Below are 15,945 nucleotides of genomic sequence, written 5' to 3' on the forward strand. Positions count from 1 at the left end.
AGAAAGGGAGGAGACAGTGGCTTGGCTACCTGGAATTTATATGGGTGCCAGCCAATATTCAATGCCAGCACCCGCATAGCTAAGCAGGCATAGTTAGGACTGCTTATTTGTATGGTCCTATATGCCCACTAAGCTATACGGACACTGGCACTAAATTTTGCGAGTGCCCACAACTGCCCAGTTCCAAAAGAGCCAGTTAGTGACTATATTCATAAAGAAGTATAATCCACAGATGGTTGATCTACTAGTCTCAGGGTGCTGGAGGGGTGGATAAAAGGAGAGCTGTGCAAGAATCATCAGTTTACTCATGACACTGCAAACTCCTCTAATTTAAAATTATTTGAGGTTTACAGTCAGACCAAATTTATGTTTTGATACCACCCAGAGCTTGCCAGGGTGCTTAGTTAATACCCACCACCCATACCTGAGCACAGATTTCATGTACAAGTGTTTGTATGATAAGGCTAAAATGAACAAAGTTTTTGAATGTAAAATCAGTCAGTCTCTTGCCCTCATTTTACAATGAGAACAAGACTGGAAAAATGTAATGGCTCTTAGTCTAAATTATATAATTCCCTAATAGGTGTTGAAAAAGAGTCAAACAATTGACATTGGACATATACAGGTAATGTTGTAGAGATTTTAAATTACATTGCTTGTGAGCATTAATGAATAGAAATGTTATTATAGACCAGGGTTAGCATGCTGCTATAGTTGGCATGACTGGTCAAGCATAGCGTAATAAGCTTTAACTTTGCTAAGCTTTTTTTTTGCAAGGCTCCCAACTCCCCACTGCTCTATTATATTAAACTCATAAACTTGACATTCTGCCAGGTTCAGCCAGATTACTATTGCAATAAGGGCCCTGCTGAGTGGCTAGTGTCATGATAAGTGCTAGGGAGAGAGCTCACTGCCTTGGCATACTGTTCTTACCTTATTAAATTCAGCTTTGTGAAAGCAGGGAGTCTGCCTCTCGGCCCTCCCTGGCTCCAGCACAGTCCAACTGCTACTGTCAGAAAATATGAAAACAGGAGAACTACCACAGCTCATGGCAGGTGTTGCGCTACAGTCAGAAAAAAAAAATCAAACCTGAACGCAGGAAGGACATCCTTGTTTCACAGACCCTGGACTAATCTATAAGTTTCATTTGGTGTATTCATCTCAAGGATGCAGCCTGAAGTTTATGGACAAAATAAAAGTAGCTGGACCCATGATTGTATGCAGTTTTGAATATTATGAACAGAAATGCATTGATTTATTTATATCTTGTTGTTATGATTGATTTTGCTGGAGAAGGTTATAAGCAGCATCACTAATGTGAGAGTCTTATAGTCAAAAGGGAAGGAAAAGCTCCCTATCCGTTTCCGTATACAATTCAAGCTCCTCTTGTTGACCTATAAGTGCATTCACTCTGCAGCCCCTCACTACCTCTCCACCCTCAGCTCTCCCTACACTCCTTCCCTAGAACTCCGTTCACTAGGCAGATCTCTCCTAATTGCACCCTTCTCCTCCATCGCTAACTCCAGACTCCACTCCTTCTATCTCGCCGCACCTTATGCCTGAAATAGGCTTCATGAGCTATTACGTCTAGCTCCATCCCTGGCTGCCTTCAAATCCGGGCTAAAGGCCTACCTGTTTGATGCTGCTTTCAACTCCTGACTTGTAACTTTTATCTTATCCTTATGTGTCCTTCTGTCTGTCCTTCCCTTATCCTTTTTGGTCCTGTCTGTTTGTCCTGATTTAGATTATAAGCTCTTTTGAGCAGGGACTGTCTTCTTCATGTTCAATTGTAGAGCGCTGTGTACGACTGGTAGCGCTATAGAATTGATTTATAGTAGTAGTAGTAGTAGAATATCATTAAGCACATCTGACCAACTTCACAAGTGTATTTCCAATTCAAAATAGCAGTTCAATTGCAGCATTCAAAGAGACTTTCCTAAGTTAGCACAGTTTAAACAGCATGATTTTTGTTAAAGAAAAATTTTGTTTTTGCCATTTCCCACTGTAGCAACAACAGCCAAAATTGCAACAGACTGCCTAAGGCAAATCTGTCTGACTGGTTTCAATGTACTTCTAAAAGTAGAGGTCTCCGTGATAATTTTCAACTTTACTATCCTTCCACTAACAGACTAAAATATAAGACTACTTTTTCTGCCAGTCTTTTGTTCCAACTGCCATTTATCTGGAATTCTATTCCATTAGGTTTGAGAAAAATACAAAATGACGCTGTTTTCAGGAAAGTTTTGAAAACTTATCTCTCGAAGGAATTCCTTTCTTGAATGTGTTTGTAAATTACTCTTCATGTTGTAACAGTATTTAGTAATTCCTTAAACTACATGATTGTGTTTGTTAGCTCACAGGGTCTGACTGTTTTCTTCTTCCTTGTGATCTGCATTGAACTCAATGTTGGGAACTTGCAGAATAAAAGCAATAAATTAGATTAGTTTCGATTAGGACACTGCTGCCACAAACTGACAACTTTGTGATCTCAGAGTTTATAGATTCCACCTTTACCTCTCTTTCTACAGACTCAGTTACAGCTCATAGGTAATTATTATCCCTATTATATATTATATCTCTTTTCCCTTGCCCGGAACAGGGAAGTCAGGTATGTTTGCTTCCCTATTCTCCTCCTCCCATCACTGTCCTCCTCTTTCTCCCTTTCTGACTAGCTTGCTGATTGCCTTTTGATCTCATCTTATGCACCTGGCAGGTCCCAGCCTCTTCCAAACCTTTTTTCAGATCCCCGACCCTCAGATTATTATTTATCACACTCAATCCTTCATCATCACTAGTGTCAATCTTCCAGTGACTCCCTTCCTGATCTGTGGGTGCTCTTAGGAAATTCAGAGCCCCTGTTACAAAGCAGCGGTAAGCCCAACCCAGGCTTACTGCTCGCTAAAAAGGAAGTACTGCTAGGCTACCTCAGTAGCTTGGCAGTAGTTCCCACCCCCTGCGCGCCATCATATCTGGTGCTACAAAAAATATTTTTATTTTTGTAGCGCCAGTATGTACCCAGCGGTAATGTTACTGCTGGGTTAGCACAGGAGCCTTTACCGCCACCTCCGTAGGTAGCAGTAAGAGCTGCCCCCAAAATGGCCGCATGGCAAGTTCTTCACTAGCCACATGGCCATTTCCTGAAGAAAAGAAAGACCTGCCTTTTACCCACTATGGTAAAAGGGGGTCTCGGCACACATCAAACACATACGCTAATGCCAGCTCAGCCCCCTTTTGCCACAGCTTAGTAAAAGGGGCCCTTAGTCCTTTTTGAGAGATGCCTGCTTCTATGCTCTCTCTTAGTGACAGGTTGTTATTTGCAACAACATGGGAAATGTCAACAACATATCCCATGTTGTTGTATATCATTAACGAACAAAAACAAGCAGAACAGAAACCATTACATTTCATATTTCTTGGTTTGTTAGATTCTGGATATACCACCTTTCTGTGTTACAACCAAAGCAGTTTACATATTACATACATATACTCTCTGTCCTTAGTATTAGAAAAGAGGGTACCCTCTTGAAAAAGTGCTCACTCTTTTCCTGACAGGATGCCTATTCCAGCTGCTGTGTATGTGCAAACCATCACATAAGCACGAACTACTGTGCACGTGCAAATACAGCATGTATGCGTATACTCTTTCCAAAAGAATGTGTCCTCCTTGCAAATAATGTGCACTCTTTTGAAAGAACGTGCACTCAATAAATTTGCTCCTGCGATGACAAAATGAGCAAGTGAAAACAAATAAAACATTTCCAGAAATGACATGGGAAACCAAAATTTGAATTTTCTGGCTGTCCATCCCTTAGCTGTTTTCTGCTCTGAATACAATTCAGGTTGTGTTTCACTGAACTCTCCCATTTTCCTGATTGCATCCTTTCTCCTTATCATACATTTTAAAATTCGATTATTGGAATGCCATATATGTTGGCTGTAAGGAGTACCTGTTGAAAAAACTCCAAACAGCTCAAAACACTGCAGCCAGGTTCATATATAAACTCTCGTTTTGAAAGTGGCTCCCCTTTAATAATCAAATTACACTGGCTTCCCATCAAAGTGAGAATCACCTTCAAATTATGTACCTTTATCTTTCAAATACTAAATGGCACAACTCCAGACTATATGGTACCATTAATAAACTTACCTCAAAGAAACACTAAATATAAGGCAAGAAACTATCTCAGACTATAAAAGTGTCTACTCTGCAGACTTCACTTACCTAGGAACCAAATGGTGGAACTCCTTACCACCCAAAATAAGAAATACACAAGAATATACTAGCTTCTGCAAAATCCTCAAATTGTTCCTATTCAAACAAACCCTCACAAAGAATGACCATATATCAAACAATTAAACAATTAATTATTACCTAAATTGGTCAATACTCTATTTACCATTAACTTTCTCTTTGCTTCATGTACAATTTATCATTCATAATAGATTTTCTAAATGTTAAACATCCATTGCTATCCCAGTATGTTCATGATATTGTATTGTAAAATTGGATTCTTATAACAAATTACTTTCTTATACATTATTCTTTGTTATGTATCCTATACTGTTTATTGTAAGCTACATTGAACTTAAACTTGTTTGGTATAATGTGGGATATAAATGTAATAAATAAATAAATAAATAAAACTGAGAAGGACTCTCCTCTCCCCTTGCTCCTCTGTATTGCAAAGGCTAACTTTCCAATTGAATTAGTTCAACTTCTGAGTGCAGGGCCGGTCCTACCCGGTAAGCGGGGTAAGCGGCGCAGGGGGGCGCCTCCCTCACGGCGGCCCGCCCAGCTGTTCGATGGCGCGACCAATGGGGGGGTCCGGCGGTGTCCTCTCTGCTCTGGCCTGCCTGCCTGCCCATGCGCCTTCCCGCCGGTTCCCGGTTTCCCCCGCGGCGGTGCTGCTCTTCCCTTGTCTCCTTCGACTCTCGACGATGACATCATGACGCCGGAAGGCGCGCACGAAGGTGCCGCATTGCCTCCTCCCCCTGCGGCACCTTCGTGCGCGCCTCCCCTGCTCGAAGCTGAAGCCTGCCCTGAAGCATCTCGCGTCTCAACATAACAAAAAGTGAAGTAAGTTGAACTTGTATGTTTTGTTTTGCAGTCACCTTTTAAGCCTGCACAAAGCACAAAAAGCTGAAGTTGGTCTCCCATTGGCCCCTTTCCAACTCTAAATACCACCATCCAGCAGATTTATCAGGTTTTTCCATCCTGTCGAATGCTGAATTGTAGATCCGGTATTGGCCCAGGGCCAGGTGAAAACTGCATTCTCTACAGGCTAAGGGTCCCCTTTGTTTGATAAAGTTAAGATCAGATCAGTGCCTCACATCTTCAAATATTTGATCTGTTTTAGAGCATGTCCCGTAAAGATGTGAAAAGAGGGGAACGTCCTTTTCTTTAGAGTAAGGGTCCCTTTTGTAATATTTTTCTGATATTGCATGGTGGGTGGGATTGTATATTAATGATATTGTTGTAGAACGTTGTACTGGGCCAGATTTACATATTAGGTGTTAATATGCATTGGAAGAGGAAGGGATTGCCTGTTTCCCCTCCCCCTGTAGCTTGATCCTAGAGAGCCTCACATCGGTCAAGCTACACTAAGTGCTGTTTTCCTAGCCCTGTAGTCAGTGGCGTAGCCAGAAGTCAATTTCTGGGTGGGCCAACAGGTTGGATGGGTGGGCACTAGACAGTGGTGTGCTGGTAAATGTTTAACAACAGGCTCTCTCCCCAGTCCACCTCTGTGCCCCCCCCCCCCCCCCCCGTCCACCTGTGCACCTCCCCTCAAAATTGCAGAGCTGGCTATAGCCGGGGAGAGAGCCTGGGGGTGGGGGAGGCAATGCATTACTCTCTCCAGGAAAAAAAACATTAAATGATCCCAGGTTCAAATTTCATTCATGTTGAATGTGGAATAAAATGCCATAAATAAGTAATAAATAAATATAAACTTTTAATGTTGAGCACCTGATTCTCAAAGTGGACATGTTCCAATCATTATAATGAAAATAAAATGATTTTTTTTTCTACCTTTGCTGTCTGGTGACTTTGTTTTTCTGATCATACTGGCCCAGTATCTGATTCTGCTGCTATCTGTCCTCTTTACTTCGTTTCCAGGGCTTCCTTTCCATTTATTTCTTTACTTTCCGCCTTTCTTCGTCATTTCTTGCTCTGGGTCCTCCGCAGACTTGACTGTCCAGTGGATCTAGCTTCTGCCTATTTTCTTCATCCATGTGCAATTTTCTCCTCTCTTCCTTTTCCCTCATCTCCTTCCTCACTCTTCCCTCCCCTCCATCCATGTCCAGCATTCCTTCTCTCTCCCTTCCCTCTCCTCCATCCATATCCAGCAGCCTCCTCTCTCCTGCCCTTCCCTCCATCCATCCATGTCCAGCAACCCTCATCTGCCCCCTGCCCTCCCCTCCATCCACCCATGTCCAGCAACCTTCATCTCTCCTCTTCCCTCCCCTCCATCCACCCATGTCCAGCAACTCTCCTCTCCCCTCCATCCATCCCCAGCAATTCTCTTCTCTCCCCTGCCCTTATCCATCCATCCCCAGCAATTCTGTTCTTGCCCCTGTTCCCTCCATCCATTCCCAGCAATTCTCCTCTCCCCTGCCCCCACCTCCATCCATCCCCAGAAATTCTCCTCTCTCCCCTGCCCCCCACCTCCATCCATCCCCAGCAATTCTCCTCTCTCCCCTGACCCCCACTCCATCCATCCATCCCCAGCAATTCTCTCTCCCCTGCCCCCCACTCCATCCATCCATCCCCAGCAATTCTCCTCTCTCCCCTGCCCCCACCTCCATCCATCGCCAGCAATTCTCCTCTCTCCCCTGACCCCCACCTCCATCCATCCATCCATCCATCATCCCCAGCAATTCTCCTCTCTCCCCTGACCCCCACCTCCATACATCCATCCATCCTCAGAAATTCTCCTCTCTCCCTTGCCCCCCACCTCCATCCATCATCCCCAGCAATTCTCCTCTCTCCCCTGCCCCCACCTCCATCCATCCATCCATCATCCCCAGCAATTCTCCTCTCTCCCCTGACCCCCACCTCCATCCCGTGACTCTCTTCTCTCCCATCCATGTGTCCAGCGATTCTCCTTCATCCCCATGCATCCTTCCCTCCCATTCCACCTGCCCGCCCTCTCTCTGACCGGCAGCGCTTTCCAGACGCTGCCTACCGCCGCCACGATCTACCTCCGAGTCCTCCCTCTGTCTCACTCTCAACAGCAGCGGTAGCGATTCAAACACGCTACCTCCTGCTTCTAACCCGGAAGCGTCTCCTCTGCAGAGGAGACACTTCCGGGTTAGAAGCAGGAGGCAGCGTGTTTGAATCGCTACCGCTGCTGTTGAGAGTGAGACAGAGGGAGGACTCAGAGGTAGATCGTGGCGGCGGTAGGCAGCGTCTGGAAAATGCTGCCGTCAGAGAGGAGGCAGTTGCAGGATCAGTGCTGCCTGCTCCCTCCACTCCGCTGCTGGGTGGGCCTGAACCCAAACTGGGTGGGCCTAGGCCCATCCAGGCCCACCCGTGGCTATGCCCCTGCCTGTAGTAGACTGAATAGCACCAAACATAAATGGATTTTTGTGTCATTTCAGACCTATTTCAGTTCTCAAATATCCCAGCGCTTTCCAGAGCTGATTATTGTGATCCCTTCTTTAAGATTTCGTGTAAATTTTTTCTTTACAATTTTGGATGTTGCAATGACTTCCCTCAATGAAAGATTTACACTGGGCTGAAAAAGGGGACAGGGTAGGAGAAGAGAGAATGAAGATGCTAGACGGGGGGGGGGGGGGGGGGGGGGGGCGCCAACTGATAGTCTGCAGGGGGGCACCAGAGACCCTAGGTCACTTCTCATCCCTACCTTTCCCTCAAAACTATCTCTAGAATGTTTTATGTTTCACTTCTATATTCTAATATTGTTATCTTTTTTTCATATTGACCTGACATATTGTTTTGGCCTTCAAAAGCTAGTCAAAAATGCATTGTTAGAACAATTAAAAATTATCATCTTATATTCCTTTTTTTGTTTTGTTTTATTTCTATTTATTACCTCTTATCCCACGGCAGAAAGATTGGGTTACACCATTTCCCAGAGCTGGGTTAATATATTTGTGTAGTTATAAGGCAAAAGGGCCTTATACATGGATCAGGAAAAAAAAAATATGCAGAATAGGATTGAGAACAAGATTGCTTTTGAATGAAATGAAGTGAAAGTTCTTGACCTCCTTTTGCATTAATTTCCTTTTCAATTCATTGTTGGAAAGATGGGAGGCCTTTTTAAATACAGCCCTGGGTTTTTCTGTACATCTGAACTTCTCTGAGCTTCCAGACATTTTATATTTATACAAAGTACTTCCAGTTCACTATAGATATTTGAGTGAACAAACAACTAAAAAGTTAGGATCAAGTAATTGTACCGGTAAAATATTTCATCAGTTTATGGGAAATCAAAGTCAGCAATTCTTTCATTTGTATTTAATACCATATGTTGAGACTCAGCTTAACTTAGACATGTGTGGACACAAATCTCTTGTCTTTTCATGTATGTCTTTTCTTTTCATGTATGGTGTACAGTGCTGCGGATGCCTTGTAGCGCTATAGAAGTGATAGGTAGTAGTAGTAGTAGTAAAGGTACAGCCTTGAAAACAGCAGTTTCATCTTTATTTTTATTGCACTTGTATCCCACATTTTCCCACCTATTTGCAGGCTCAATGTGGCTTACAGTGACCTGTTATGGCATCACCATATCAGGGTACAAAAAATACATTTGGTGTTACAGAAATATCGAGGATAACAGGAAAGTAAGTCATTCTAAACAAGGAGTTATAGAAGAAGACATTTATAATAAGGGATGAGTGGTGATTTGTTGTAGTTAGTTATGGATTCTCGTGATAGGCTTTGTTGAAGAGATAGGTTTTCAGTGATTTGCGAAAGTTAATGATTTCGTTGATTGTTTTCAAGTGATTTGGTATAGCGTTCCACAGTTGCGTGCTCATGTAGGAAAAGCTAGACGCATGTGTTAGTTTGTATTTTTGTCCTTTGCAGCTGGGGAAGTGTAGATTAAGAAAAGTACGGGCAGATCTTTTGGCATTTCTGGGTGGGAGGTCCACGAGGTCAAGCATGTATGACGGGGCATCTCCGTAAATGATTTTATGAACAATCGTGCAGATCTTGAACACGATGCGTTCTTTAATTGGGAGCCAGTGTAGTTTCTCTCTTAGGGGTTTTGCACTTTCATATTTCATATCTTCCTACCCAAATTAACATCCTGCTACTGAATCCATTTCCTGTCAATCATTTCTGATGAATTTAAGTGTTAAACACAATATGTAGAAAGAAACGTGGAAGCTAATTCTATAAAAGCATACCCACTATCCCCCGAGATCTATAAAAAGTGCTAAAAATAGAATGCACAACTTTGGGTGCATCTCCAATTTGTGTGCTCAATTTAATTGAATAATGAGCTAATTAGCAGTGATAATTGGCTTTTGAACAAGCAATTATTGGCACTAATTAGAATTAATTAAAATGTACATATGTACAGGATCCACACCTAAATTTTACACGCGAGTCAAAAAAGAGGGTGTGGAAATAGTAGGGTCGTGGGTGGATCAGGGGCATTCCTTTAAGTTACTCATGTAGTTATAGAATAAGGGCATCCATGCCTAAATATATGCATGAACTCAATTTGTTATGTCCCAAACACTCGCAATTAAAGTATGCATTATACAACAATGCTTCATTCACAGTCAACATTCAACATTTCCAGAGCTACAATCCCAATAACATTAATTTCTCAATTTTTAACGGGGATCATCAGAGTATCTTGCAACATGCACCATATGAGAACAGCGCCCCAATATACTCATGGTGCTACGCACATCGTCATAGATCTACCCATGTTCTTATATATTTTTTTGAACTTTTTTTATCTTCTTAATGCAATCATAGATAAATATATTCCAAATAGCTTTAAGCATTAAACATTAGAGATGCGCGTGTATTAGCACTTAACTTTGGCAGCGATTTTTCACCAGGAACAAACCTTCGCCTTCTTCAGGGAAGAGGTTCGCTGGGGAAAGAAACATAATATCAGCTGCATACTTGTATCTCCGTAAAAAATAAGCGTCCCTGTATTAACGAAAAAGACTGTAGCACACCATCTCACATCGCACTCCTGTATAGGGAAAAAAATGGCCACAGCGTCTGACGCGGTGTTAACCTTTAAATAGCCCACAGCTGATCAAAACTAGGTTAATGGCTGTCAGTAAGGTCTGAGACCCAAAATAGACTTGCACCAATTTTGATTTTGCCACACGTTCATTTTTGGCAAAAAGTTTTAAATGTTTTTTTTTGCAGGCGCGCTGAAAAATGGATCTGTGCATGCCCAAAACACGCATCTACACTACCACAGGCCATTTTTCAGTGCACCTTTGTAAAAGGACCCCTTGGTGCCTTGATAGAAATTAGCAGAGTCAATTGTTTTATATATCATATTCTTACAGATAGGAAAATGTACGACAAGATGATGAAACAGCATTATGAGGGGGTAATTCAATAAGATTATTCATATATGATGGGGCTTGACCAAACAGAATTTGGTGAATGAAAACACATAATTTGTTGCCATTTCATATTATGCTGAATATCGGCACTTAACCGCATAAGTGCCAACGCCCCACCAGACCACTCACAAAATAGACAGATCTTAGTATAGCGGTCTGTGCTGATATTCAGCAGCACTAACCAGTTAAATGCTGCTGAATTTCAGTGGATAGCCTCGCACAAGCGATTTAACCGGCCAGGAGCTGTTTATGGCTAGTTAAATCACTTTGAATATCGACCTCATAAGTTATATGGAGAGCAGCTGAATTTCAACACTCTATATAACTTCTAGCTCTGGCCCCAGACTGTTTCCAATCACAGCCCATACAGATACCTTTTGGCCTCATAGCAACTTATATTGAAAAAATGTATCCATTCTCTGATGTGCCAATTTTTTTTAAACAGTTATGTGGTCAGTGACACCGATCCCATAACTGGTTTTACATATTGCCTCACAACAAAATCAGTTTTTGAAAATCTGCTGACTAATTTCATTTAATCAGGATTATTTTGAGATAGGTCTGTTTTATTTTCTTTTTCAGCATCTGCTTTTTCTCTCATTTCTATACAACCCTTCATTCCAGATGATCAGTCTGCATGCCTTTCTCAAGAAAAACGACTGGAGAGAATAGTCTTCCCAGAGTTAACCTCGGCACATTTTTTTTCTGATGGTAGTAGTGCAGTCACAGCTCTGTTCCCTTCTTCACTGGGATCAAGTGCATCACAAACTCTAAACCAATAGGGTATACTGTGCAATTGCAATTTTGTTTGATGGTTTCATGCAGGAGCTTTTGGGGAGTGCAGGGGCTAGCTTACCACAAGGTCCTTTCCTGACCAAAATGGCAAGAAGAAAACCTTTTAAGACCCTTAGACAAGGGTCAGAAAGACCCTTTGACCAGTGCCAGCAAAAACAGTCCCACAGCTTGGAGTTGTTCCAAAATAAAATTATCCAATTTAGTAACTGAGGCAGATGAGTAACTTGACCAAGAGTACATTTACACCTACTGCAAGGTATACTGAAAAGGAAAGGCACAACAGTCCAAAACATTACAGTACTACCAATATATTTCGGAGTGGAGGAGTGGCCTAGTGGTTAGAGCAGTGGCGTAGCCAAGGGTGGGCCCGGGCGGGCCCAGGCCCACCCACTTTGGGCTCAGGCCCACCCAGTAGCAGCACACCTATGATGTGGCTGGCAGGGATTCCTCCCATGTCCCACCAGCTGAAAACTCCCAACAACTGTCCCTCCTGCATACCTTGTAAATAGCAGATCTTCGCCTGCAGCAAGAAGTGACTGATACATGCTGTGGGGCCAACATGAGCAGTGCGTATTAGTTGCTGCTCGCTGCCAGTGAAAATCTGTTATTTAAAAGGTATGTGGGGGGGGGGGGGAGTGTTTGAGAAACCTTATGGTATGCAGAAGAGAGAGGGAAAGACCAAATCCCTTCTGCCCACCCATCTTGGGCCCGGGCCCACCCAAAATTGGGTGTCTGGCTACGCCCCTGGGTTACAGCACCAGTCTTGACATCCAGAGGTGGCCAGTTCAAATCCTACTGCCACTCCTTGTAATCTTGAGCAAGTCACCTAACCCTCCATTACCTCAGGTACTAACTTAGATTGTGAGTCCTCCAGGGACAGAAATACCCATTGTCCCTGAACATAACTCACCATGAGCTACTTCTGAAAAGGTGTGAGCAAAATACAAATAAATAAATAATAAACCAAATTTTCTACATACCAGTGTTTCTTTGCCAATCACCCTATAGAAAAGGCATGCTTTGTGAGGTTTTTCTCATATTGGTACTAGTAAAGCTTGATGTAGACCCTCCAGTTGAAGGATAAAAAATTGTCCCCTGAAATCACTGCAAAAGAGCCACTTAGAATTTCACCTAACTGGTAGTACTTCCTCTGGCTCCTAACAGAAACTCCACTTTTCATACAAAATGAACTCATCAGAGCATCCATTCAATTTTTGCTTTTAGGGGTTTCCTCCAAACCTCCAGATCTCTTTGTAACTCCTACTTTTGGGTGCCCCCTTCATGAGCCTCAACATCAGCACACTCCTAGATAGGAAGAAATAGAAGAACAGAATTTTGCGTGGTGGGTTGCTGAGTTTTGTAAAAATACTCTTCTGAGTGAATATACCGCCCACTGGGGAAAATCAAAGTGACTATGCACTCCTGTTCTCTGACCTCATCAGTACTGTCAGTAGGGACACTAATGCAGCTAGTAAGTGACATGTTTATGCCCCCCCCCCTTTCCACCAAATCATTGTGCTCAGTTTTTGTGCACCCCAGCGTACAGTATTTCAGCCTTAGTCATGGGGCTGCCCCCAGAAAGTCCTGTTTATAGAGTAATGCCCAAGCATGCTGGGATTTATAATCCCATATGTCAGAATCAGATGTAAAACTGCAACTCATGGGACTGACTCACACATCACCCAGTGACTTAAATCTAGAGTTTTACTGGTGTTTGGTGACTCAGAAGCTGTCTCATCATTGTTCATCAAATCCAACTGGTGCACTGAAGAATAATAAAAAAGAAAAAGCAATAAGCAATATTCATATATGTTCAAGAGTCAATAGTCAAAAGATTTGTTTATTTAAAACTGGCTTTCAACTGCATAAATTTAACTAGTTAAATATTTCCCTCTAGCTCTCCTGCTAATGTTTATATACACAAAATGTTTACAATAAAGAGGCTGGGTCAGGACATGCCTAGGGCAGGGTAGACAAATTTAGCCAGTTAGTGTGGTACATAGCATTACCTGGTTAAATGTCTGAACAAATCTATTCACAAAAATGGATGTCTTGAATCAACCACAAAAGTTTTAGGGTACCTTTTACCAAGCTGCGGCAAAAGGAGGCCAGCACTGTCATCAGCGAGTGTTTTTTACACGCGTCGAGGCCCCCTTTTACTGTAGCTGGTAAAAGGGAAGTCTCGCTTTCCAAGCGGAAATGGCCAGGTGGCAAGTAAAGCACTTGCCGCGTGGCCATTTCATGGGGGAGCCCTTACCACCACACTTTGAGGTGGCGGTAAGGGCTCCCACGTTAACCCGGTGGTAATCGGGCAACGCGTGGCACTGACCGATTACCACCAGGTACACTCTGGCACTACAAAAATAAATACATTTTTGTAGTGACGGAAATGACGGCACACTAGGGGTGGGAAGTACCACTGGGCTGCTGCAGTAGCCCAGCGGTACTTCCTGTGTAACGAGCGGTAAGCCCGCGTTGGGCTTACAGCCGCTTAGTAAAAGGAACCCTTAAATAATTAGATTTAACCAGGCTGTTCAGCCATGTACTTATCAGATTAAGTTCAGCTGAATACCCAGAAAGTAGAGGTCTCCAAACTACAATCTGCTGTCCTAAACTGGCCCATGGACCTGTTTATCCTGGCCCTTCCCATGCCATAATAGTCTAGGCTTGTTCAAATGTCATTGTTATCCCCATCCCACTGTCATCATTACCATGATGACATCCAGAATCTTTCCCATTCTCTCTTCTCTTTTCCCCCATGGGTCAGTATCCTATCTTTCAACTTCATGGTCCAGCATCTTTCCTTCTTCTCTCTCCCTCCCATTGCTGCACCCTGTCAGTCCACGCCAGTGGCTGCACTTAAAAAAAATGCTACTTCACACTGATCAAAAATCATTCTTCTGCCTAATCTCACCCCTTTTGGAGACAGGAAATTGTGTAAGAGGAAATGGGATGCAGCAAAGGAAGGCTTCAGAACTGGCACAAAGTAGTGACTTTTCTGTGGAGGTTCTAGCAGGGGAGTGCAGCTACCGGTATACCCTTGCCAAAGAACAAAACTTCTATTGGCAAGGTCATCATCCAAGCACAAAGCTTTAGGAGGGATGAACATGGAGTGGTGAGGGAGGAAGAGGGACACCCCCCTAGCCAGCCAGATCAGCTGAATCAACTCTAGCGATCAATGGAGTGAAAGATATTGCAGTCAGATTGCTCTCACATCCACAAAGCAGTGACTTTTAAAGTGCTGCCACATCTGAAGCCCAATGAGATGCAGCAGCAGAGAGAGGGAGAAGGCAGAAAAAGTGATTTAGGTCTGTGAAGGGGGGGGGGGGGAGGAAGGATGTTGAACTGTTGGTGGGAAGGAGGGAAGAGAATGGGAGAAATGCATCTAGGACCCACACTGTAGCTATATGATGCAAGGTTCCATATTAGGAAAAGGATCTAAGTGTCATCATTGATGATACATTGAAACCCTCTGCTGAGCATGCAGCGGTGGCTAAGAAAGCAAATAGAATTTTAGGAATTATTAGAAAAGGAATGGAAAACAAAAATGAGAATGTTATAATGCCTTTGTCTCACTCCATAGTGAAACCGTACCTTGAATACTGCCTAGAAATCTGTGCACGTAGTTTCTAATTAATGCCAATTAGTATCAACAATTGCTCGTTAAGTGGCAATTATCGGCACTGATTGTCTTGTTAAGTAATTAAATTGCCTGCTCAAATCAAGAATATGACCAGATTTGCGTGTGTAATTTTGGTTTTACTATATAGAATCCGGGGGGAAATCCTTCCAAAACACAATCAATGAGGCATACAACATTAAGATGGAACCCAAGAAGGGAAGGTTACAGTGCATTTTTGTGAAAAGAGGAAAAATAAGAAAAACAATCAACAAGACACAGACAAACACAAAGGCAAAAACAAAGACACGCCATACATACATATGTTGATTTCCATGTGTAAACGGTGAATTTAATACATGTAAACCTTTTAATATTGTCTCCTAAGCCTGTTATTTTGATTTAAGGTGCACACTATGAGGTAAATATTCAGTGGTCAGGCTGGCTGTGTAACTTTAATTAGATAAGAAATCCATTTAACGATGTAGATTTTCAGTGGCAATAAACATACAAGCGTTGTCACTGAAAATCCATGTGTAACTTCAAACAAATAGGATCTCTTTTACTAAAGTTTATCACATGCTAACTGCTGGGTATCCTAATTTCTATCTATGGGCCACACTTAGCACACGCTAATGACTGTTAGCACATGGTAAGCTTTAGTAAAAGGGTCCCTTAGTCTTTAAAATTGTACCTGTTATTTAAATATTTTTGCATAACCATACAAGTTGTTTGTTCAGCAGCTGAATTTTACCACCAAACTGATAAACAAACGTTGCACTAGGTCTACCCAAAGCATTCCCTTTTTAAAAAATGCATGCGCACTTCCACCAGTTCTATGGCTGGATTATGTGATCACGCCTAAAATATAGGCACTTTGTGCTGGTATTCTATAAAGGCACCTACTTTTCTTTATAGAATTGACACTAAAGAGGTGTGTTCTTAGAACCTAAAAATTAGCA

Source organism: Microcaecilia unicolor, chromosome 1, assembly GCF_901765095.1.
Source record: "Microcaecilia unicolor chromosome 1, aMicUni1.1, whole genome shotgun sequence".
Taxonomy (NCBI): domain Eukaryota; kingdom Metazoa; phylum Chordata; class Amphibia; order Gymnophiona; family Siphonopidae; genus Microcaecilia; species Microcaecilia unicolor.